Raw genomic sequence first — 15,019 nt, 5'->3', positions numbered from 1 at the left:
TATCTTTCTCATTATAATATGTTATCACTTTAAGCCATCTCAGCACAAGCATTTCATGTAAAATTGGTTTTACGTGCATTTCATGTGCAGCTTATGACTGCTATATCACAGCAATGGATAAAGTTTTCATAAAACAACAGGATGACTATTAACTAAATATTTTTGTCTAAATTACATGTAACTGTCTACCTTTTTACAAAATTTGAACTGATCCGCACAAGTTTGAAACATAGAAGCGGTGCACATAAAGAAACTCACAGAAATTTGCATTTTTGCGCATAAAACCTGAATGGAGCTAGATTTTTGAAAGCAAGTTTTCAGTTTCATCATAAAAGTGCATTTTTTATTTATATTGTTCACTTTAAACTGCTTTCTGTACATTATATTCACATAAGAACAAATTTTATATGTTACAAAGGGCGTTCAAAAAGTTTTGCATAGTCAGCTCTAATTTTTTTATGTTTTGCTGCAGGAGGAGAATGAAATTTTTTGTGAACATACTTGCAACATTTAGCTACACATTGAGCCTACTCAATGTAGCCTCCATAAGTTGTGACACTTCTGGCCCAATGTTCTTTCCATAATGTAAATGCACTTTGGTAAAATTCTAGGAATTGTCTTTTACACCATCGCTTGACACAAGAAATAAGGTCTTTCTCACTATCAAATTTTTCACCATGCAAGTGGGTCTTCAGATGACCAAAGAGGTAAAATTCAGACGGAGCCAAGCCTGGGCTGCAGGGCGGATGAGGAACAATTTTCCAACCCATTCTCCTGTGTCATAAGGGCTGTATGGGGATTTGGCATTGTTATGGTGTACTCTGATGCTGTGGTCTGTGGGTCTTGATGGAACATGGTCTTGATGGCATGTCATCACACATATGTCATTTTGGATGATTGATCAATGGCCTTCTTATTCACATCACTCACTGCCGTCAATGGTCTACCGCATCGTGGATTGTCCAATGGAGAGAAATCACCTTCTTTAAACCTCTGCACCCACTGCTAGATACTGCTGCGATCCACTGTGCCCTTCCCATAAAAAGGGAGCAACTTCCTGTGAATCGAAGTGGCAGAGTCATGCCAGTCTTGAAGAGGAACTCCATCACCAACCATTGTCGAAACCTGACATCTACTTCACGGTCCATTATGGCTCACCTGTAAATAAAAGAAAATACTTTTATACACCAACTTCTAGCTAAATGTTCCAAGTATGTTCACATAAAATTTCATTCTCCTGCTGCAAAAAATAAAAAAAATAGACAAAACTGTGCACAACTTTTTGAATGCCCTTTGTACATGTAGCTCAACAATGGGTAAAGATTACTGAATTAAAAAAAATCGTTTTGACCTTGTCCATATACCTACCTTAGTGTAAAATTTGATCCAGTTCATACAAGTTTAAAGTGTAGAAGAGACGTGCTTCAAAACTTCCCAGAAAAACGTGTTTTTTTTGCATGATTTTGCACATAAAATCTGAATGGTGCACATACAAATGATGTCATTAGCTGAGCATTAATTTCAGCCTAATTAACTTCTGCAAAAGAAATTAATCAGTTTATGCAATTTTGCTAGGTGCAAGCTCAAGTTTGTTGTTCAAACCTTGCTTAATTACTGTAACATAGCTACAGTAAGAATGTTCAAATGGCTATACAAATGGCTGCTGGTATGAGCTAAACCAAAAACTTTTTACCCTACATTCCTAGCTCAAATAGGAACCAATCACCAAGACACCCCCCCCCCCCCAAAAAAAAAAAAAAAAAAAAAAATTAATAATAATAATAATTTGTGATTCTACACATGGCCTGTTCAAATTTGTTACAACATTTCGGCACCATGACAATTTCAAGATTGTACCATAAGTTCTCTTGTCAATATGTGACACAATTTTCGAATTAGCCAAGTGAGTAGGGCCCCATGAAACCTGTTATCCGATTGTGATCTTCAGTTGTTACAGATCCTCAGTTTATGGTAGCAAAGTATGGAGTAATGAATTTAACTGATTTTAGCATTTGAAATATAGATTTTTCACAGGAAATCTAAAATACAGTTTCAAAAGGATTGTGTGGTATCTATGGAACCAGCAAGCAGTCAGCAGTGTTGTGCTGTTGTTACAAACATCTCTTATGTATAAAAAAGTAGAGCTAACATGATACCAGTTTAAGTTATAGTCAGTGCATCTGTCACTAGATGTTGCAACAGATTTCACTTCAATAACTGATAATCAATTACAAAATTATATCACAACTCCCACATTCAGGAATAGAATCACATCACTAATTTCTTGCTGTACTGTGAACTGTATGTTCTTATACAGGCTATTAATATGCTGATGGAACTTATGCAGCTCTGCTTCTCCATGAGAAGTCGATGTATTGCAGCCAACTGTGTGGAGATTAAAGCAGTTTGCTCAAATGTTTGGAAAAGATGTCTACTGCCATTGAAGAGAGGGGAGAGCAGGAGGGGGGGTTCCCATTTTTATTTCATCCATTTGTTCATAATATTTGCTGTTCCAGGTGACATAGGTTGTTGACAGTAAACATAACCACACAAGGTCACTGATATCATGTGGTGTTTTGTCTTGAGTGCTGCTGATAGTCTCTTTCATTGGTATTGGTGAAGAAAGATTCGCTGGTCCTGTGTAAGGTGAATTTAGTGAGTTAAATCCTTCACATATGATTCTGTGTGTCCCACAAGGGGACATAGCTTTCTAGTGAGATATTTTGCCAGATTGTTGGTAGGTGAGTCATTAACTATAGGCCTCAAGGGGCAGCTTTCCTTATGGATATTATGCATTCCATAAATTCTAGGTGCTACCAGGTCTTCAGTGATGAGTCCCTGGCTGTGTCATAATCAGTTCTGGAGTCTTGGATTAAGGTGCAAATCTCCTTAATAATCTTCCCCATCAAATCACTTTTCAGTTATTTGTAAATGGGATCACTCAACAAATCAGCTGTTTATGATTCATGATGCATGGTATCCATTACAACTGTGGTGCTGTCTTTATTCACATGGACAACAACAATGTCTTCTTCCTCCTAACTTCTTCTGCAGTGGCTCTTTCTTCCAAAAAGATATTATGTTTGGGTGGTTTCACTCTTTATGGTATGCTCACATGAAACAATCACATTCTTATTTGGAAATCTGAAACAGCTGGAAAAGAATATTAAAAATATACCTCATTAATCACAGCTACACATTATCTGGTCACCTAGATTAAAGGATTGAAAATCCCTGTTACCAAAATGGCAAGTAACAGTAGCACAAGTAGTAGTGTACTATAAACAGGCATTTGTTTTTTACACATGCGTGTAACTATTTTCCTTCAAAAATATGAATTTACTGCTGGTGAACTGAATATTAAGCCACTAATAGAAGAAAAGTAGCAGTTGTTATTACAGCTAGTAACTGTTTACACAATTGAGGAAGCAGCAGATTTCCTTCTTAATTACTGTCTTATCTTTAGCTGACTTAAGCACAAATACTATTAAACAATATAGTGTTAGTTTATTTTTAGTATAGTATTCAGATTAAATTTCTACAAGTTGCCAGTTTTCTGTTGATGTACCTGTATATCTTGACTCCTTCCGCATCCCAGAGAGATCTACTTTCTTGTTGGAATCTATGGAACATGATGGATGGATGGATGGATGGATGGATGGATGGATGGATGGATGGATGAATGAATGAATGAATGAAGGACAAATGAATGATGCATGTATTTGTCCATTAAATAATTACAGTGAATATTGGTGTGCACATGTGACCCCACAAACATATATCTTTTACGTCGCTGACCACACAGTGCTGTGCTGTTCAAATCAGTCTTCAGATTTATGCATTCTGAATATGTTATGTCAGTAACAACTTTAAAAAACATTTTACTAATATTGTAAATGATTATCAAAATGGATATGAGAGGTCTACCATAATGTTCTTTATTATTCATTCATACACAATGCTTTGCAAACCTCATGAAGAAGAAGAAGAGCTTTCAGTGAAATGGAATGACTCATGTTATACATCAACAGACAGAAGAACCCAGTGCAAGATATTCCTGTAAAGTATACTTACAAAAAACTGTAGCTTTTGTTACTCTTCTTGATTTGATAATTATAGAAATTATTTTATTGTAACTATTAAGTGTATGATGAAGTGCATTTGCAATTGTACCAGATATTAGTATTTCTTTCCATATCATTTGTGAATGGAGTGCACAAAGAAAGACTGATTAAATGCTTCTGTGTCTGGTGTAATTAGACTAGATTTCTCTTACTAGCACCTACCAGGGCAATACATGGATAGTAACAGCATATCCTAGATTCTTCGCTTAAGACTGGTTCTCAAAACTTTGCTATTAGGATTTTGTGGGGCAGATGGCATCTGTTTTCAAGCATCTGACAATTCAGGTTTCTCAGCACCCTCTTCCCTAGGTCAAACAAACCTGACACAGTGCATACTGACCTCCTTTGTATACATTCATTATCCCTGTTACTGGCTTTTAGTGGATCAAAGATTTCTTAAGTAATAGGACCCAGTACATTGTCTTGCAAGCAGAGACAAGGGTATCATGAGGAGTGCCCCAAGGAAGTGTGGCAGCTAGCTCTAAATGTAGAAAAATGTAAGTGAGTATGGAAAACAATCCCATAATGTTCGAATACAGCATTAGTGCTGTGTTACTTGACTCAGTCAGGTGGTGTTTAAATATCTGGGCATAATATTGAAAAGTGACATGGAATGCAATGAGCATGTAAGGATTGTAGTGGGGAAGGCAAATGATTGACTTCAGTTTATTGGGAGAGTTTTAGGAAAGTGCTGTTCATCTGTAAAGGAGACTGCGACATTTGCCTGCTTTATTTCTTGGTTGATTGTCCTCTGTGTCAACATACTGCGTTGGTATACTGGATGAAAAATGGGGGCAGAAGTTCAACACTGACTACTTTAAATGATGTAGTTGACAGGTGCACATTTGCGTTTCACAGTTCTTTACTTTCACTGTTCATAACCCCTCAATATTACACAGTTATTTGGCCAGTTCACTATTGTTTAACTTTCGACAAGCCTCTTTAATAGCTTGCAGGCAAACATCAACATACTGCTACAATAGATTACTGTTGAACATCTATGAGCAGTAAAAACCTAACCACACATTTTACAGTCTTTCAAATAAATTGAACAGACACAGTCATTACTTTAACATACGGCTTATTGGTGTAACACTTATTTCACGGTTAAGTTGTTGCATTGTTATTGTTCTAACCAACACAGATTTCTTGTCTGAAATTCGGCCATGGACTTACTATCTTGGGACCAAAAATTGGGCCCTTATATATCATCACAATAATAGGCACTGAAACTACACATTGTTTGATGTTTAATTTACAGAAATTACAATTAAAACTTAACTCATTAAATTAACTGCATACATTGAACAATTGCACCTTTTTAACAGTTTCTTCTACCATAAGAGTTAGGCCGAATTATTTGTTCAACTGATGAAATTAACATATATAGTTATGCAAACAATACTTTGAACAAAATTGGTAATTTCTTTGGAATTAATTAAGATCAGCCTTTGCTAACATGTTTATGAATAGAGCCAAATAAATCCTTCAAGAATACTATTAGTTGTTCCTCCAAATGTTTATAATTATTAAAGAATTTATATTTGTTTATAAGACAACAGTAGAATATAAGTGACGAAACAATTACTGTCTTCACCCTATGATGGAAGATATTAACTAGTGAAAATAAATTGTAAAATAAATTATATACATAAAACTAAGCACAAAATTAGCTCTGGTGTTATATTCTTTAAAACTCAGGGCCAACCTTCTCTTTTATGAAAATGCGGATTATTCTCATGTATGTTAATGATAACTAGTCGAAAATGAAAAAAATGAATTTAAGGAGGAAGATGGCAAAACAAGAGGGGAAGTGAAAAGATCCTAGCTTGCTTCATCACATCAGCCCCTCATTGGATTGACCAGATATATATTGCAAATAGCTAACTGGACAATTCAGTGACTACAAGTGACTCCAGACATGGGGTTTAACGATCAACACACCAAAAAAAAAATATTACATAAGAAATCTTATCAAAACTACATTACCTACATTTTTTTCAGATTTATACTTATATGAACTGGCCATATGAAAATCCCCATACAAACTATTTACGTACAGTGTATCGTACAATTGCACAAAATATCCAAAAGTTATATTTTTAATAAAAATAGGTATCTTCATCATAAATGATGTCCTTCTTGAATAAACAAAGACTACATTATAAGATACATATCACTTGATACAAGTCCTGTTTTGCTTCAAATAATAATTCCTCAAGGTTTGCACTAGTTGAATTACACTGTGCATTGCAGTTCACATTTTGACAGAAAATTTCCCTCGCTCAATGTTTAGTATTTTTCACAAGCACTTTTACTCTTGTAATGAGCTTTAACACACTTTCTCACCAAGTTGTCCACACATTCAACAGGTCCAAGTAGCAGTTAGCAAGGAAAGGCACTGCTATCAGTTCCCTTGGAGGTGGTTCTCCTCCGCCACAGTACATGAAAAAATTAGACAAAATACTCTACTTTAGCACACTTACTTTTTCTTCTAACTTAAGTCTAAGAAAAATGTTTCACACTAAAAATGATAGTCATTACTTCATTATATTACACAGTCCTCATAACATCACAATAATTATCACTAACATTGACTATAGTACCAAAGGTGGGGAATAGTAAAAATCTGAAAATCAATTACACATTACACTACAAAACATTACTCTAAGTCATAACTGTTTGAAACTGGTTAAACCTGAAAGACTTTTGTTTCTTTCCCATTTGCAAAAAAATCAAAAACTCAAGATGTGCAGTAGCATAGATTTACTAATCATTAAGTTATGAAAAAAATTAGTCACCATCACATAACTTAATTACTATTCAAATCAAGATTAAGGGGATGGAAGTTGTACCAAATCATTGCCCCACTTCTCCACTCAACTGTGAGCACTACTCTCATTCAACCAGAAAATTAAATCCACCCAAAACGCTACCAAATAGTTGACCTGTCAGAATTTTCACATCAGCCTAGCACCACAGTTATCAGTTAATCAGCAAAATTATTGTTCATTCCAGTATTACTAGTTTAAGCTCATAATTCCTCAGAACACAAATAGAAGTTTTCAGATAACCTATAGACCCAATGATGCAGCATTATATGACTTGTAAATATTGCTCTTTCTGTTAATCTCTCATTCCCAGCTGCATGTCATGAATTGCACAATATACACAGTACCCAATGTCACCTAGTTCAAAATTAGATCATCAATACAGTTACCCCACATTTGTTTGTATATATTCATCTTTTTCATTACTCAGCCACCTCTGTCAGCTCCATTATGTTACATCATTTCTTATCCTGTTAGGTAGTGGAGTGCATTCCCAAAAAATATCCCTATTGCAAAGACAGACTCCCTAACCATTAAGACCCTAACATTATTCATTGTTTTATTATTTCATTATTGCTTCATTATCTAATAAATATTGATCCAGAATTAAAGTCATCTCCTCCATTTCTTTTACTTGAATTAGTCCTACCATTTCTGTGCCCATTCTGGCTATCTTCCACCCAACCATTCCTTGAACTTCTACTGCAGTCAGTCCTGTTTATCTGAAATTCTCTCTCTGATTGATTATTGTCATCAAAATTCCTCCTACGATCTTCCACTGAGGACTTCACCCTCACCACTTTACCAACATAATTCAAGAAATCACTAATATTACCCATAGGGGCAGGTACAAGCAATTCTCTAACTTTCTGAGGCAACTTAGTTTCTAAACCCATAATTTTTGATTCACTATCTAACTCTTTGTCAAAATATTTCAGTTTGTTTATCCAAAGCTGACAGAAACCTTTCACAGTACCCTTCCTAGAGTCAGATTTCTCTCCTCCCCAAAATTCACTCAAAGTAGTCTGCTGTTTCTCTTTGGACCAATATTCATCTACAAACGCTTTCTCAAAACTTTACCATGAAATACAGCTATCAGCTACCTGAGTTGCCCATGCATAAGCATTCCCCTTCAAAAAACCTCTCACAAATTACATTTTCTCTTTGTCATTCCATGTTTCAGACAAATCATTAAATTCTCTAATGAAATTCAGTGGATGCACTTCCCCATATTGTTCAAAATTATTACATTTCTTACAAGTAACAAATGAAGGACTGTGTGCGTGTGTCTCTACTTACCTCATAAATCTAAAAGATAAAGTATATTATAGGCATGGTGTGACCTCTTATTCAGCTTGTCACTTATATTGTGTCCGCAGCTCGTGGTCGTGCGGTAGCGTTCTCGCCTCCCGCGCCCGGGTTCGATTCCCGGCGGGGTCAGGGATTTTCTCTGCCTCGTGATGACTGGGTGTTGTGTGATGTCCTTAGGTTAGTTAGGTTTAAGTAGTTCTAAGTTCTAGGGGACTGATGACCATAGATGTTAAGTCCCATAGTGCTCAGAGTCATTTGAACCATTTTGAACTTATATTGTATTCGCTTGTTTACCTGCAGCAAGAGTTTTCTGGTCCCTCAATTATAATCAGTGCATGTAATTTCAATACTTAAATTTGTAAGTATATAGATATAATGTACATAGTAGCATACTTCAGTAAATATTTCGTAGTTTAGGATCCCTTCTGTGTATATAATCCCTTAGCTTATCTTTGTTTGTGTGCATTGTGTAGATAGTCATAGTTGTGGCATAGACTCTCCCTCAATTTTCTATGTCTCAGTTTATTCAATAGGCTTTAAAAATGCTAGTGTGGGCCATAGCTCATAGGGTTTCTTTGATTTGGGTGCTGCAACACTTTCAGCTGTGTCTGGCATGCACATGCTTACAGTTTGTTGACTAGCTTTCTCCCCAACGTTCATGCGCTGCATCGCTCTGTTACCAATAATGTCGCGGCGAGTTGTGTACTGCAGTGCATGCTACCGTGTTTTCCACAAGTTTGTTTATTCGTTTACAACTGCGCTATGCACAAGGCAAAGCACTGTGTTTAAAGTATTGTCGTCTTTAGACACATAAACGTAAAGATCTTCCTTGTTACATCCACTCACCGTATCGTTTACACAATCTTACACATAAGAAAAAAAATTTCCTTATCAACTAACAACATAAATGCTGCAATGTGATTTTCTAGCATCCTAAATCTCATATTATTATACATATATACAACTTAGAGGGTATACCTACCCTGATCGTATCTGATAAAGCAAGTGTTGATCAAGCTTGTGCCCCCACTCCCCTCCAAGGTCACAGAATGGGGGCCTATCATGACCGGTTCAAGTTTTCCATCGTCATGGTGGCATCACTCTCTAGGTTAGGCGTAACTTCCACTATGTTGACCATTGGTGTTTGGTTACGCCAATTAGTGTCCTGAGAGGCTCTCGACTGAAATTCTCTATGCCTCTGCCTCAGCATATGTGTGTTACTTTGCTGGCAGAATTCCGCTGTCTGTGAGTTATGCGGTTGTCTGTTATTGTTTTGCCTTCGCCAAGCAATCAGCTGATTATTGCCGACAGCGTGTGTCCACACATATTGTACAAGCTGGCCATACGTTACTCGCCCATTGTAATTGTTTTTGCTAAATTTTCGCCCATTTATTTTCTGTCCACCTTTGTCTCCATTGCCATTGTGATTACCGTTACCATTACCATAGAACTGTGTGGGGTAAGGTTGCCATCCGTGTTGTACTACGAATCTGTTGTTCACTTGTTGGTCTGTAAATTTCTGTGTCGTGATTGGCATATTAACAGGCTTCGGTTGTACTGATCTCTCTTCATATATTAAATCTACTGAGTCCAGTACAGATAGAAAGTATTTGGTGTCGTTTTCCAGGATGGTAATAAGTTTTTCCCTAATGTGGGCAGGACGACGGCTCTTTAAAATTTTCAGCATGTCTAATTGAGATACCAGGTTCATCCAGAATCTGGTTTCATTCAGATGTCTTTAAAAATAGCCTCTTAAGCTTCCATCACCTACCATTGAATGGAGCTGGATTGAATACTTCATGTCTGAGCCCCTCTTGTACAGCCTCAGAGCAATACTTATCCAGAAATGCTCTCTCAAATTGTTCATAATAGTTGCAACATTCCACCATGCCCGTAGCCCATAGCAGAATATCACCTTGTGTGTATCCAACAACAAGTCTAATTTTCTGGGCTTCGGTCAAGGTACAAGGTAAAACATTTTGAAATGTTCTGATAAAGGCCACAGAGTTTGTTCTTTTCCCTTCAGAAGTAAATATCAGGGATTGTCAAGCCTAAGTAACCCCTCATCTGCAAGTAATGTTGACAAACACACTGCGCCATCAGTGACAGGCATGTTTATGTTCACTTGTGGGGTAGCACATGGCAACTGTGCTTGCTCGACAGGTGCAACTGCCAGCAAGTGCTGTTGCATTGTGCAAACTTTGCTATTTTCTTTGACATGCTAACCCCATATTGTGGATAACCAGTAAAGGTATCTTAACTTCTTTAAAAGCATTGTGTCTCCTGGATTTGAGAATATGCTTCACTGAGGTTTTGAAACTCACCTGTAAGTTGTTCCTGTTTACAGTCTATGGATGCTACCTTTTCTGTTAATGTATTTATATTGCAGGACATATCGGTAATTATTTCTTGTTTTAGTTGTGGTAATATAACTAATCATGATGTCACTTCTATGACGAACAATGAGACAATTTCCCAGTTCTCGCTGGGAAACATTTTTTCAAATAGTGAATTTACCGAGCTCTGTCAACTTCCCGGATAGTTCATCTGATAACTCAGTGTGTATAATTTTGCTCACCTCACTGAACTGTTGACTAATACTGTTATGGATATTGTGAAATGCCTGATTTTGCTGTGTAAACTGACGCCCTATATTTTCTTGATGTTTTGTCAACCGCTGTTGTTACACTCTTAAGCTGTTGTGTTAACTTTCTCGAAATTGCTGTTGTCTTGTAAGCTGTTGTGTTAATAGTTGCATGAGTTGTGTCAAATTGTGGGTGTCACTAGTATTTACATTGCTTTTTCGAACTGTTTCCTGCTCTTGCGTTTGTGGTGTCGTGAGCGAATAACCAAAGGAATTTTCGCTGTCGCGGACTTCAGTTTCACTATTTGAAAAAATGTTTCCCAGTGAGAACTGGGAAATTGTCTCATTGTTCGTCATAGAAGTGACATCATGATTAGTTATATTACCAGTGTCATCATTTTATAGTAGTGAGATGCCAGCCTGGTTGTTTGGTAGCCATTGGCCAGTTCATGAGTTGGCACGTTACTTTTAACTGTTCCCAAGCTTGGATTTCTGACCTCTTGGCATATTGCATTTTGTAATGAGTTTTCAACAATGGCCATTTCCTTTGACTCCTTTGTTAACAGTGTTTAACAAAATTATGGAAAGAAAAAAAATGATTTTGTTTGTATCAGTACTTTTCAATTAAAGCAGATTTATATCCATAGTCATTACTGATCCTGATTATTTTCTGATACAGCCTTACAGAATTTGAATGAATTATTTTGCACTCTAATGTTGACTTTATACAAATTTTTATCTTTCCTATAGAAATGCACTTTCCATAAAGCATATTAATTGTAAGGAAAAGAGATTACCTACTGCGAGAGAGACGGCGCCAAGCGTGGCCGTATAAGCATACGGTGTAGCAGCTTCCTACCTTAACCACTGAAATCTGCATTCCCAGTGCATCTCGTTTGCAGGCAGTATTTAATTTTTAATTTGCTCCTTCAAGTTGTCAATAGTTCCAACCCCATGGACATGTAACAAATGCAACAAAGGCCTCATTAGTTTCTTGTAATGATAAAATAGATCATTTATCTCAAAAAAAATTTATTTCAACAATTGAAAGGTCTGTTCATATTTCACTCGGTGCTATCCTTTGAATGGTCACCATTGAATAGTGGCAGGGGGTAATAAAATGTGATATATAATGGAAACTGATTAATAATTGCTGTTTACATAATTAAAAAAAGAAATTTAGAAATAATAATTGAAAAAAAATTGGAAGATACACATATCCTGAGTGAATTTTAACTGGCATTAATATCAACAGACCCCCAATAGTCAATGCATTTATTCAGCATTTAAATTTACATACTTCTTTTTCTTGTTACTGCCATTGTGCATAGAGCTTGTATATATCCACACTCGCTGTTGAAAGTGAGCTCAAGAACGGTTTACAGTACAGTTTTGATGAAGGAGACGCAACAGCCAATCAGTGCTTAGGTTTCCTGGCCACAGTACGACAGCAGCCAGTCAGCGAGTAGGTTCTATAGAAGCAGCCATTGAGTACAGGAGCAGCTAATGTAATGCATCATATCATTATTATTTCTTTTCCTTTTCTCCCTACCTTCTCCTAAACTATCTGAACAATGGTGTTTTCCTTCCTGTCCCTCTGCATCTCCCTAAACAGCCACAGCGTCAACCTGCACTCCTCTCCTACAAACCAAGCTTCGCCAACTTCCTTAATATCACACAGCCTTCACCACTACCTCCCAGACCAAGAATAACCCATAATCCCAAGAACCAGTCACAACAGTACAGTGTCCTTAACCTCTCATCTAAAGCACTTTCCTGAATTATCCAAGGGCCTCACTTTCAACCCCAAACCTGCATTTGATCATGCTGCTTTAGTGAAGGACCTACAAAATATCCATTGGAAGTATCACTTTGCAAACCAATCTCAAAACTTTTCCAGCAGCAAACCTGACATTGAGCCCTGCCTTCAACAGTTCAGACCGCAATCCCAACTTGATCCACTATTACTACCACTACCTCAAAATCATCCTTTACAAGCCTTCCAAGAATTCCTCGCATCCAGCACTGCTTCACAACCCTTCTTCAAATTCCTACAACATGACCCTAACCTGTCCTCTCCAGAACTCCAGGCTCTACATTCCCTAAAAGCTGATGACTCCATCATTATCCTCCCAGCAGACAAAGGATCTACTGCTGTAGTACTTGACCAAAAAGAGTGTGTTAGTGAAGATCTACACCATCTGTCTGATGCCTCTACATACAGCATCTGCCATCGAGGTCCCATCCCTGTGATTCAGACTGACCTGATTCCTTAACACCTCAGGCACCTCACAAGGACTAACACCTTAATCCATAGAACTTCTCACCCCACCCAAACCAGGCACCCCCACCTTTTACCTTCTTCCTAAGATCCACAAACCCAAACATCCTGGCCATCCTATAGTTGCTGGCTTCAAAGCACCCACTGAATGTTTATCTGCCTTAGTTGATCAACACCTGCAACTCATAGTACAAAGACTCCCCACCTACATCAAAGATACCAACCATTTTCTAGACCATCTGAAATCTGTGCCTGTCCCACTCCCACCACACACCTTGCTTGTCACCACTGATGCCATCTCCCTCTATAACAACATTCCCCACGTACATGGTCTGTCTGGTGCTGAACATTTCCTCAGTCAGCACCACTTGATTCAAAACCTATGACATCCTTAGTACTCACCTTAATCAACTTTATACTTACCAACAACTGCTTCACCCTTTAGGGGCAGACATACAAACAAACCAGGGGTACAGCCATGGGAACTAGGATGGCTCCTTCCTATGCCAACCTTTCCATGGGTCACTTAAAAGGGGCTTTCCTGGGATCCATAAGTCTTCAAACCCTGGTTTGGTTTATATACATTGATGACATCATTACTGTTGTGTCTAGACAAGACACCCTAGACACAATGAGAGGAAGCCGAAAGGCACGCACTTAAACTCACGCAGGCTGGCGTGAGGTCTGAAACAGGATACATAATGAATGCTATAAAGAAAAGTACGTAGCTTCTGGAATACTTAACTTTAATCCACATTTGTAGAACATCGCTCTTGATGATACATTAATAGAATCTCAATATCAATTGAATACGGCGCCTTGCTAGGTCGTAGCAAATGTAGCTGAAGGCTATGCTAACTATCGTCTTGGCAAATGAGAGCGTATTTGTCAGTAATCCATCTCAGGCAAAGTCGGCTGTACAACTGGGGCGAGTGCCAGGACGTCTCTCTAGACCTGCCGTGTGGTGGCGCTCGGTCTGCTATCACTGACAGTGACGACACGCGGGTCCGACGTATACTAATGGACCACGGCCGATTTAAAGGCTACCACCTAGCAAGTGTGGTGTCTGGCGGTGACACCACAATTACCATATAGGCTCAGGGTAAGAGTGACCTGTTAAAATTCCTCAAATCTCTGGATACCTTCTCCCAATTAAATTTCACATGGTCCTATTCCAAATCCCATACCACTTTCCTTGATGTTGATCTTGTCCTGACTGAAGCCCAGCTATACATTTCTGTCCACATTAAAGCTACCAACAAACAACAGTATTTACATTTTGACAGTTGCCATTCTTTCCATTCAGATGTTCCCTCCCACACAGCCTCGGCATCCGAGGCAAAAGTATTTGTTCAGATGCAGACTCTTTACAGCAATACACCACCATACTCACATCAGCCTTCACTGCATTTAATTACCCCACCAGCCTAGTTAAAAAGCAGATTTCCAAGGCCATCAAATCAAATCCTGGTTCTACTGCTGGTCCCTCTAAAAACTAACTTCAGAGCACATCACTGGTGATTCAGTATTATCCTGGTCTGGAATGTATTAATCAACTTCTTCAACAGGGCCATGACTTCCTAAAATCATGCCCTGAAATGAGAACAATCCTGTCTGAAATTTTGTCCACCACACCTAGAATAGCTTTCCATTGCCCTCCCAATCTCTGCAATATTCTTGTCAGACCCTATGCTCCTTCTGCACCCATCTCCCTACCCTATGGCTCCTACCCCTGTCACTGCCCCGCTGCAAGCTGATGACTCCAGCAGACAAAGGATCTACCACTGTAGTACTTGACCAAAAGGGGTATGTTAGTGAAGATCTATGCCATCTGTCTGATGCCTCTACATACAGTGTCTGCCATCAAGATCCCATCCCTGTGGTTCAG

At 38.1% G+C, this 15,019-nt stretch overlaps 1 long non-coding RNA gene across 1 annotated transcript; it reads right to left on the bottom strand.

The window, feature by feature from the left end:
- Positions 1–358: 358 nt before the first annotated feature.
- On the bottom strand, positions 359–6,109 carry LOC126251421 (uncharacterized). The gene is made up of 4 exons (XR_007545731.1): positions 3,569–6,109; positions 3,012–3,153; positions 1,369–1,537; positions 359–1,158 (listed from the first exon to the last, which is right to left on the bottom strand). It is a non-coding gene; the product is annotated as an uncharacterized LOC126251421 (long non-coding RNA).
- Between the last annotated feature and the right edge of the window lie 8,910 nt (positions 6,110–15,019).

Source organism: Schistocerca nitens, chromosome 1, assembly GCF_023898315.1.
Source record: "Schistocerca nitens isolate TAMUIC-IGC-003100 chromosome 1, iqSchNite1.1, whole genome shotgun sequence".
Lineage (NCBI taxonomy): Eukaryota > Metazoa > Arthropoda > Insecta > Orthoptera > Acrididae > Schistocerca > Schistocerca nitens.
Note: the sequence above shows the minus strand (reverse complement) of the source record. Positions and strands in the feature narration are given on the sequence as shown.